The 12,001-nt window shown below is 42.0% G+C and overlaps 1 protein-coding gene across 1 annotated transcript in view; it reads left to right on the forward strand.

The window, feature by feature from the left end:
- Positions 1–12,001, forward strand: part of METTL25 (methyltransferase like 25) — a 105,183-nt gene that overhangs the window by 33,027 nt on the left and 60,155 nt on the right. The window lies entirely within an intron of this gene.

Here is a 12,001-nt window from a genome sequence, read left to right on the forward strand (position 1 = left end):
TAAAGTTGTTTCCTCCATGGTTTGTTGTTTTTTTTTTTTGCATCTGGGAGAATATCAGTTTTGTTATCCATTCAATCAATCAGTCATCGAGTGAGTGCTTACTATCTGCAGATCACTGTACTAAGCACCTGGGAGAGTACAGTGTGACAGAGTGGGTAGACATGTTCCCTGCCCACAGTGAGCTTACAGTTTAGAGTGCTGTATTTACTTATTATTTATTTTCAAGGGAATCGTCATTAGTCCTTTTCATTTGAATCAATCAATCAATCGTATTTATTGAGCACTTACTGTGTGCAGAGCACTGTACTAAGCGCTTGGGAAGTACAAGTTGGCAACATGTAGAGACAGTCCGTACCCAAAAATGGGCTCACATCTCCAAGAGATGTGCAACTCGGGAGTCAGCCAGAAATTAGAGGACAAAGGAGATAAAATCTCTGACAAGCAAAAGTTGTAAAATCCATATGATGAAGAATTGCTATGTTCTGCACAGCAATTTGTAGTGGAAAGAGCATGGACTTGGAAGTGAGGAGACCTGGGTTCTAATGTAGCTCAGCCATGTGCCTGCTGTGTGACCCTGGCCAACTCACTTAACTTCTGTGTGCCTCAGCTACTTCATCTGTGAAATGGGGATTCAATCCCTGGTCTCCTTCCATCTTAAATCATGAGCTCTGTGCTGGACCCGATTACCTTATATGGCTCAGTGGAAAGAGTACGGGCTTGGGAGTCAGAGGTCATGGGTTCTAATCCCAGCTCCACCACTTGTCTGCTGTGTGACTTTGGGCAAGTCACTTAACTTCTCTGTGCCTCAGTTACCTCATCTGTAAAATGGGGATTAAGATTGTGAGCCCTACGTGGGGCAACCTAATCACCTTGTATCCCCCCCAGTGCTTAGAACAGTGCTTTGCACATAGTAAGCGCTTAACAAATACCGTCATCATTATTATTATTATTATTATTATGTCTACTCTGGTGCTTAGACCAGTGCCTGACACATAGCAAGTGCTTAACAAATACCATTATTATTATTATAAACACAATTCGGCTGCAGTTTTTCTTCTATGGAGGTTTCTTCTGTGGAGTATCTTCTAAGCAGTGTGCTGGGGAAGAAGAGGAGAAGGGAGGGGAGTTTAATAATTGGGTGCCTACTGTATGGAGCACTTGAGATAGTGCAAATACAGGTAAGAGATGCAATCTCTAAATGCTTTCTTACCTTTCTCCTCCTCTCTCCCTTTTCTCCTTTTTTGCCCTTCTTTTTCATTCTATTTTCTTTATTGTTTGTCTTTTTCTTTTATGGTATTTATTAATCAATCAACCGTATTTACTGAGCGCTTACTGTGTGCAGAGCACTGTACTAAGCGCTTGGGAAGTACAAGTTGGCAACATATAGAGACAGTCCCCACCCAACAGCGGGCTCACAGTCTAAAAGGGGGAGACAGAGAACAAAACCAAACAAACAAAATAAAATAAGTAGAATAGATATGTACAAGTAAAATAAATCAATAAATAGAGTAATAAATGTACTACATGCCAGCCACTGTACTGAGGGCCAGGGTAGAGACAAGCTAATCAGGTCAGACACATTCCATGTCCCCATTGTACAGATGAAGGAACTGAGGCACAGAGCAGCGAAGTGACTTGCCCAAGGTCTCACAGCCGACCAGTGGCAGAGCAGGGCATCAGAACCCAGGTCCTCCAACTTCCAGATCCATGGTCTTTCCTCCAGGTCAGGTTGCTTCTCTATTGCTAGACTTTATTCCCCACATAATAGCCCCACGTGCATTTGGGATTTCCAGAAAACAGTGGAGGAAATTCTGCATGTGAAGAGTGAAAAGGATGCATTTCTTCTTCCCAGCGCTCTTGCTTGAGAAGAAAGGCATAGGTGGATATGAAGGCCAGAAAAGAAGGACAGGAAACAAGCCAGTGACCGTATTACTTGGTTGTTATACTCAGCTGTGAATGTGGCATAATGGCAGAAGGAACAAAATCATTCTGCCCAACAAAATCCACCCCCTGAAATCTGGGCCTATTGAAAATAAACGTATTACTGCGTGGGGGTCATTATTTTCCAGTTGCCTAGCTGTTTAAAGTTGGAAATGGACAGTGTCTCTTAGGAGATGTGAATTTCCGTATGAGTAAGACCTCCACGCCGTGCCTTAATTGTATCTGGTATGCCTGCTGCTTTTTTCCATGTAAGCAGTGTACTTTGTATGGGGTGTTTATACTGTAGACCGAGGTAGAACATGGAGGTGGTCTGTCACGATAATATAAATTTTGAAAAGCGCCGCAGAACTTGCTGAGCTATTATGAGGCTGAATTTTCAACACGTTTTAAACACTGCTTTTAAATATTTGTCGTTTAAAATATTTTATGGGCAGTAGAGTAGCCCTTTGAAATAGAGCTTTAAATAGCTCCCTTGAACAGCGTATATTTTTCCTGGCTTAACCAACGTTTCCATTTTTGGCCATTATCTACGGTGAAATGATCGTGTGTGTGAAATGCTAAGCAGTAGAGAGTTTTTCCCTTTGAACTCTGTAGGCATATGCTTACCTTGTTATTAAGGAAGGGTAGGGATATGCAAATTCTGTTGTATTCACCAGAACACTTAAAACAGTGATATGAAAGCATTCATTCATTCAGTTGTATTTATCGAGCGCTTACTGTGTGCAGAGCATTGTACTAATAATAATGGCATTTATTAAGCGCTTACTATGTGCAAAGCACTGTTCTAAGCGCCGGGGAGGTTACAAGGTGATCAGGTTGTCCCATGGAGGGCTCACAGTCTTTATGCCCATTTTACAGATGAGGTAACGGAGGCCCAGAGAAGTTAAGTGACTTGCCCAAAGTCACACAGCTGACAGTTGGCGGAGCCGGGATTTGAACCCATGATCTCTGACTCCAAAGCCCGGGCTCTTTCCACCGAGCCGCGCTGATTCTCTGCAGCTCTGCTTCTCTAAGGGCTTGGAAGGTACAATTCAGCAACAAATAGAGACAATCCCTGTCCACAACAGGCTAAGCTCTCAGTAGGTACTACTGATTGCTTTTTTTTTCAATGGCATTTGTTAAACATTTACTATGTTCTGGCACTGTACTAAGCACCGGGGGAGATGCAAGTTAATCAGTCCGTGTCCCACATGAGGCTCACAGTCTTCGTTCCCATTTTACAGATAAGGCAAATGAAGCACAGAGTGCTTGGGCGTGTGGATGCAGTTCATAATCAACTGCTTACAGCACTTCCTAAATGATAAAGCTCTAAGTCTGTTGAGTTGGAAGAGCTCCCTAGAGGAGGAGAAGTGCCTTATATGCCTTGCTCCCACGTCTTTCGTTGCGTCATCTAGCATGACCGCATCAAATAAATCGAATCGGATCAGGCCCCGTGTGCATTCTCGTGTTACTCCATCATCCTGGAGAATGAACCGAGGCAAAGAATTCCCGCCCCGACTTGGTCAGTGGCACCATCTTTGAACTTTATTTATTTATTTTACTTGTACATATCTATTCTATTTATTTTATTTTGTTATTATGTTTGGTTTTGTTCTCTGTCTCCCCCTTTTAGACTGTGAGCCCACTGTTGGGTAGGGACTGTCTCTATATGTTGCCAATTTGTACTTCCCAAGTGCTTAGTACAGTGCTCTGCACATAGTAAGCGCTCAATAAATACGATTGATGATGATGACAGCCAAATTTATTAAGCAATTTCCAGATTCCAGATGGACTGATGGTTTGAGAGGCCTTCATTAGGTCCATGACAGGCAACGTGGCCTAGTGGATCGAGCAGCCAGAAAGACTTGGGTTCTTATCCCGGCTCCACCAGTCATCTGCTAGGTGACCGTGGACAAGCCACTTCAATTCTCTGGGCCTCACTCACCTCATCTGTTAAATGGGGATTAAGACTCTGAGCCCCATACGGGGCGGGGACTGTGTCTAATCTGATTCAGGAGTATTTACCCCAGCACTCAGTGAAGTGCCTGGCATATAGTAAGTCGCTAACAAGGACCACTAAAAAGAAAAATAGTAAATCATCATCATCATCAAATAACTTTCTCGAGTTCTGCAGCTTCTGTCTGTTCTCCTGATTGGAGAATGGTGCCTCTTAGAGTATGGAATTTCACTTCTGATGCACCTTCAGTCATCAGAAATTATTCAGTTTTCCTAACGTCGCAGATATTCTATTTCATAGCAAGTTCAGAGGCAGATGAAGTGTTTTTCATTTAAAGGAAATTGTGGTTTATGAAAAGTATAGATCTAAACGTGCAGTGTGACCCGTATAACTTGCCCTTAATTTAACCAAAGCTCAACCAGAACTCACAGTATAGCGTAACCTGAGGCTTCTCTTTGAACTGAAAGACTAGGTCAATTGACTACTGCTCTTGAGGACCGGACAGAAACCTTAACGTCACGTTTTGGAGATCTCTTAGGAATCATACATCAAACAGTCCTCCCCAACCACAATCATTTTATGAAAATGGCATTGCCAGAGTGATAAATTGTAGTTTTACTGACCATTTTCAAGAATAATATTTCCCTTAGCCTTTGTGAGCCGTACTGTAAGGGGGCTTTTGGTTCATTGATTTTCAGAAAATATATTTTTTTCTTAATGGGTTATGAAAGAGTGAACAAGGTTTCAGTGTAGAACGCACCTAATTGTGAGAACAATTCTTGCTTGCTTTCAAGGAATGACTATCCATTTAGTGATTATGTATCCTGCTGACTTGTTGCGAGGAAATAGGAGTCTTGGGACTGTTAAGCCAGGTACATAAAAGGTCTGGCAATACTTTTTTCAACTTCTAACTTTTAAAAGCCTGTAAATATAATTAAAGGAAATGAAAAAGATGCAGAAGAAGGTATCCTTTGTTTAAAGAATTTCAATAAATTTTTGAAAGTTTAAAAGAAAGAGACTTTAAAGGACTTGGTCCCGAAGACAGGATTTGACTTTCCAACTTAATGCACTGAAAAATCCTCCAAGCAAACAATCTCAAATTCTGTCAGTTTGTGGAATAATGAATCACTTGAAATAAAGTGAGCTACGTTACACCTGGCTGTCCTTTTAGCTCGTCAAATAATCCATTTTGCTCTACTTTCAAGGAAGTTTATTAAAGCAGCAGCTATCTTAGAATGCAGATTGTATTAGAGAATCTAGAGTCTAATTATCTATGCTAACATTTTGTGGGTGGGCAGAGGAATTCCTGTACTGGATTGGGATGGCTGCAAAATTTTCATAAATGAGTTTCAAAGAAAGAGTTAAAATCCGATTTTGATCCGTGACCGTCATAGCAGATATATAGCTTTGCTTTGTTTCCTATTCACGCTGGTGGTCTTTAACTGAAAAGACTGACATGGAGCTGGCAAAATAGTCCATCCACATTGTCTGCAGGTAATAATAGGAATAATAATAATTGTGGTATTTGTTAGGTGCTTACTACATGCCAGGCACTGTTCTAAGCACTGAGGTAGGCACATCCCTGTCCCACTTGGGACTCATAGTCCTAATCCCCATTTTCCAGGTGAGGGAACTGAGGCATAAAAAAGTTAAGCGACTTGCCCAAGGTCACACAGCGGACAAGTGACAGGGCTGGGACTAGAACACAGGTCCTTCTGATTCCCAGGTTTGTCCTGTTGGGGTCTGTCCCTGCTTCTGAGAAGTCCTCGTGGTATCCCGAGTCATTCATTCATTCATTCGATCATATTTATTATCATCATCATCATCAATCGTACTTATTGAGCGCTTACTATGTGCAGAGCACTGTACTAAGTGCTTGGGAAGTACAAATTGGCAACATGTAGAGACAGTTCCTACCCAACAGTGGGCTCACAGTCTAAAAGGGGGAGACAGAGAACAGAACCAAACATACTAACAAAATAAAATAAATAGAATAGATATGTACAAATAAAATAAATAAATAAATAAATAGAGTAATAAATATGTACAAACATATATACATATATACAGGTGCTGTGGGGAAGGGAAGGAGGTAAGATGGGGGGTATGGAGAGGGGGACGAGAGGGAGAGGAAGGAAGGGGAGCACTTATTGAGCACTTACTGTGTGCAGAGCACTGTACTAAGCTCTTGGGAGAGTAGACTACAGCAATGCACAGTCACATTCCCTGCCCACAAGGGGTTTACAGTCTATAGTGGGGGAGAGAGACGTGAATACATACACATAAAATGACAGATATGTACATAAGTGCTGTGGGGCTGGGTTGTGGGGAAGAGGAAAAGGAGCAAGTCAGGGTGACGCAGAAGGGAGGGGGAGATGAGGAAAAGCGGGACTTGATCTAGGAAAGGCCTTTTGGTCTTCATGAAGCATCACTCAAAGAGATCACTCTCTCTCTCTTGCTAATGCTCAAGGCATTATTAAGATCACATCTCCTCCAAGAGGCTTTTCCCAATTAAATCCTCTTTTCCCCAACTCGTTCTCCCTCTGCATTGTTAAGGCACTTGGATAGGTGACCTTTAGACATTTGATCTTCACCCCATCCCGCAGCACTTAGGTACATATTTTTAAATTATGTATTCTAAATCATTTATTTGCATCAGTGTCTGTCTGCCCCTTTGGGCTGTAAGCTCGTATATGGGCAGAGAACATGTCTGCTAATTCTGGCTGTGTGGACTCTCCTAAGCGTTTAGTACAGTGCTCTGCACATAGTAAGTGCTCAGTCAATGCCACTAATTGATTGCTAATGGCGAGCCACCGGTGGGGTCGTTATGCATCCAGTAGTAGTAGTAATAATAGTATTTATTGAGGATCCCTTGGCTGTAATGCACTGAACTAAGTACTTGGGAAATATAAATACTTGGGAGGTCCTTGGGAAATATAAATACTTGGGAAGTCTCTGGAAAATATAAACATTTGGGAAGTACTTGGGCAATATAAACGAGAAGCAGGGTGGTCTAGTAGATAGAGCACAGGCCTGGAACCTCTATTCCAATCCTGATTCTGCCACTTGTCTGCTGTGTGACCTTGAGCAAGTCACTTCCCTCTGCCTCAGCTACCTCTTCTGCAAAATGAGCGTGAGACTATGTGGGACTGGGACTGTGTCCAACCTGATCAGCTTGTGTTTACCTCAGTACTTAGTACAGGCCTGGGGTATAGTAAGCACTTAACAAATACCATAAAAAAAGAGAGATGTGTTCCTTGCCTACTATGAGGAATTTACACTCTAATGGGGCAGAGAGACTCAACAATGTTTTCAAATAAACTAATCAAAGTAAAGTGACCGAATTACAATTGAATAACCTAAAGTCATAAGGGTTCAGCATTGGTCTAAATAAATACATAAGTGCAGGATATTGTTGCAGCTAGTAAGCGTTTTAATGATAGAGCTCATGTCTGTCAACTGTATTGCACTCTCCCAAGGGTTTAGTATAGTGCTCTTCAGAGTGCTCAATAAATCCCATTGATATGGTTGGTATGACTTGGAGTGCCAGTTCATTTCCTAATAGCCCATGGCTTACTTCACATCATATATCTTTGCCATGCAGTTAACTTTCTATCCCATTGTCACCAAAGTCTTCAGCCAGAAATCAAGCTCATCATTTTTGGTTCTGTTTTCCACTTTTGTTTTGTTTTTCCATGCATCCCCAGGTAATGTATTGTCAAATAGCAGAATTTGGGAACTGAGCTCACTGTGGGCAGGGAAAGTGTCCGTTTATTGTTATATTGTACTCACCCAAGTTCTTAGTATAATCAATCAATCAATCAATCGTATTTATTGAGCGCTTACTGTGTGCAGAGCACTGTACTAAGCGCTTGGGAAGTACAAGTTGGCAACATATAGAGACAGTCCCTACCCAACAGTGGGTTCACAATATAGTGCTCAGCATACAGTAAGTGCTCAATAAATACGATTGAATGAATAAATAAATGAATGAATACATTACCCATTTGGAGTCAGATTTCTGAGACCGTAGTCGACTTGCTAAAATAGCTCTCCACCAAACGGGGCATTTAGAAGACAAAAGGGAAACTAGAATTTTGACCACGGTTTGATGGAAATCTCTGCAAAAAATTTTGAAGAGTTTCAAAACCCTGATGGAGTATGGCTAAGAACATTTCCAGACCCAGCAATCACCAGCAAATAACATAATAATAATAATAAGAAGAAGAGTTTACATGAAAAGGAATGGAAGAGAAGACTCAAATTGAGAAATAAACCAGAAAGCCTAAGCCCTTATTGTGTTTACTGATCTTTCCCACAGGGATTGAATAGGCGATAAAGAGGCTCTTTCCCTTAAAGTAGGCCTAGTTCCCAGGGCAGGGACAATTTTGCTGAGAAGCTTTCATTTGAAACGGGGATGGAAAAGGGGAAAAAAACAAGATTTAAAGTATAAAATCCAAATGTAAGCCACGGATGTTTATTTCCCTGGCTTAATTTCCCACAAGTCCTCATTAAGCGAAGACAGAGCTCACCGCATGTGGACGTTCGGGCACCGAGGTAAGGCATGGAAAATTGGCTCCCCCAAGAGAACTCTGGGAGCAGGATTCCACCCAGAATTCATCCCCTTACTTTGTGAAATATAGTGAATTGGCTCCTTTGCTTCCTGAGAAATGTAGTTTCTCCTATCCTTCTCCGCAGTACCCTTTCAACAGCACTTCTGTTTGCATGTTTTGAATGTGCCTTGTTTTTTAAGTAGTAATAATAATAATTATAATAATTGTGGTATTTGTTAACCATTCATTCATTCAATCGTATTTATTGAGCGCTTACTGTGTGCAGAGCACTGTACTAAGCACTTGGGAAGTATACTTACTATGTGCCAGGCACCGTACTAAGCAGTGGGGTGGGTACAAGCAAATCAGGGTGTACCCAGTCCCTGTCCCATATGAAGCCCACAGTCTTAATTCCCATGTTACAGATGAGCAAAGTGAGGCACAGAAAAGTGAAGTGACTTGCCCAAGGTCACACAGCAGACAAGTGGTGGAGCTGGGATTCGAACCCAGGGCCTTCTGATTCCCAGGCCCGTGCTGTATTCACTAGATCGTGCTGCTTCCTTTTTGGGGACTAAACTGTGAGCCCACTGTTGGGTAGGGACCGTCTCTATATGTTGCCAACTTGCGCTTCCCAAGCGCTTAGTACAGTGCTCTGCACACAGTAAGCGCTCAATAAATACCATTGATTGATCTGGGGTGTGGTTTCCCAGATCTCACCAAAGACTGACTGGAACTTAGCACGGTCTAACAATTCTGATCCAGGCTGAATCAGAATTGAATAAGAACAGTCCCAAGGTCAAAGGGGAAAACAGTTGAATCCAGCTGACGGTTGTGACAAGCTCCGTAACAAGAATAATTCTATAAACCGTGGTGGTTTCCAAGTTTCTATATGTCTCTGACACATACCCTGCTACAGAAGACATGTCTAGCTTCTGAAGAAATTTCATCAGTGTCACCTCTCCCAATATTTGCAATAATACTTTTTCAGAGGCATAGTAGGAGGGGCAACTTGAGGGCAGTGAAGAATGGGAGCTGAGGTGCAGCAGGAAAAGAGAGTGAAATGGAGGGAGAAAATAAATGGAGTTCCTTACGGCCAATGGTCAGAAGTTTGCCGATGGTCAAGAGTTTCTACTTGACGTAGGGGAATGGTCAAGTCGGGAAGGTTTCGGAAGAATAGGGAGACATGAAACCTAGATTGCCAGCCCCTTTAGGGCAAGAGAAGCAGGGTGGCCTAGTGGATACAGCATGGGCCTTGGAATCAGAAGGACTTGGGTTCCAATCCCAGTACTGCTGCTTTTCTGTTGGGTGAGTTTGGGCAAGTCACTTCTCTGATCCTCAGTTACCTTATCTGTAAAATGGGGATTAAGATTGCAAGCCCCTAACCTGATTATCTTGTATCTACCCCAGTGTTTAGAACAATGTCTGGCGTGTAGTAAGCACTTAACAAATCCCATCAAAAAAGAACTGGGTCTTTTGCTTCACATTGTACTCTCCCAAATGCCTACTGCAGAGTAGGCAATCGGTAAATACTAGCAGAAGGGTGAATGAATGGATGGGTTGACTCTTACCACCAATAATAGTAGCATCTTGAAAATAAAGGATGGATTAAATGTATTCCTGTATAAACCCCAATTCTCTACCACCATGCATCCAGGTTCAGCTCTGCATTGAAAGTTGATAAAAGACAGCTTTTATTTGGATACAAAGAGGTGGTGAAAGTGAAAACAAGATTTCTTCCAGCCAAATTCTTCAAGAATTGCTGAATACAGAAATTTAGGATTTGCTTTCCAAATCTAATGAATATTAATAGAGACTCTGACTTTTCCAGAACAAAATAATTAAGAATTTCTCGGTCGGGCAACGTTTTCTTAATCATTTCATACTTTCTACACATTTCTATTTTCCATTGGACTGAAAATAAGTATCATTTTATAAACGAAAACAGAACACCTATGCATAAACTCTATGTTTTTTGAGCTTAAAAATGCATCATTTGGGGAAATTACTGGGCTTTGTTCTTTTAAGTCAGCTAAAAATTGGGTTTGCAATCCTAAATGCAAATATTTGCGATTTATCTTCATTTTTATTTTTCTAATATGCATACGCTAATAATGGCCTATTTAGTGTATTACTCCTAGCATTTGCAACTAATGCCAGTGGTTATCCATCTGTCTTCTCAGGTACCTGTTGACATCCATGATAATCGCAAGGCACTTCACCTATTTTGAGGGATTCAGCATCGACCCTAATTTGAACAATCATATCAGTCAGTGTGCCCACAAAACTGAAGATATCTTTTTTATTTAAACATCAGTGAACCTCAAAATTATGACTGAGTTTCCATCCTCGTTTAACCATTGGTTTTTAAAAGCACTGTTAAGATCTGCAATAACAAAATCCTTTTGGGGCTTTTAAGTTTCCTTCAAGAGCACCAGCTCCCTAAAGTTCCAGATAATAATACTAGTGGTATTTGTAAAGCACTTACTATGTACCAGGCACTGTATTAAGCGCTAGGATGGTTAAAAGTAAATTGTGTTGGACACCGTCCCTGTCCCACAGGAGCTCACAATCTTCTTAACCCTCATTTTCCAGATGAGGGAATTGAGGCCCAGAGAAGTGAAGTGAGTTGCCCATGGTCACACAATAGATAGTAATAATAATAATTATGGCATTTGTTAAGCGCTTACTATGTGCAAAGCACTGTTCTAAGTGCTGGGGGGATACAAGGTGATCAGGTTGTCCCACGTGGGGTTTATAGTCTTAATCCCCATTTTACAGATGAGGGAACTGAGGCCCAGAGAAGTAAAGTGACTTGCCCAAGGTCACACAGCAGACATGTGGCGAAGCCGGGATTAGAACCCATGACCTCTGAGTCCCAAGCCCAGGCTCTTGCCACTGAGCTATGCTGCTTCATACAGATGAGTGGCAGAGTTGGAATTAGAGCCCCAGGACTGGATTCTAGCCCCTAAGCCATGCTGCTTCCACTAGTTTCCCCTGCAGATGTCTCCGGAGCATTTTGGCCTTCACCTTTCCATCCCCTCAACCTCACTCTCTGTGCTCCTCTGAATTTTACGGCAAAAGTTGCCACCTTGTATTCTCTGCCCTCGTGTAAATCCAGATTGAGGCTCCGTTAGCACTGACAGATGGAAACTTGCTTCTGGTTTCATCGCCCCTCCTGGGTTCATTGGCTCCAACTTCTGGCTTCGCTTTCCCTTCCCTGATCTCCAGAACCACAACTTAGACCAGCAGCAGATACAGTAGAGGGAAGACTAGTGAAAAGGGAAGCACTGTGTTACTGGGAAGGTTAAAAAGTCCCAGTGATCCAGTCATGGCTTCACCCAACGTCATCATCCCTTGCACAGTGAAAAGCTGCCTCTTTGAGCTAGAAGTTAAAACAGCCCTGCCATAAGAGATACTAATTTAAATAGGATCATTTTTCTACAAAAATTTTCAGAGCGTGTCACCCAGATCCTCCAAAAACTCCAATGTTTGCCCAGCCATCTCTGCATCAAACAAAAACTCCTCACCATTGGCTTTAAAGCACTCCACCATCACATCCCCTCCTACTTCG

The sequence above is a fragment of the Tachyglossus aculeatus genome, chromosome 14 (assembly GCF_015852505.1).
Source record: "Tachyglossus aculeatus isolate mTacAcu1 chromosome 14, mTacAcu1.pri, whole genome shotgun sequence".
Lineage (NCBI taxonomy): Eukaryota > Metazoa > Chordata > Mammalia > Monotremata > Tachyglossidae > Tachyglossus > Tachyglossus aculeatus.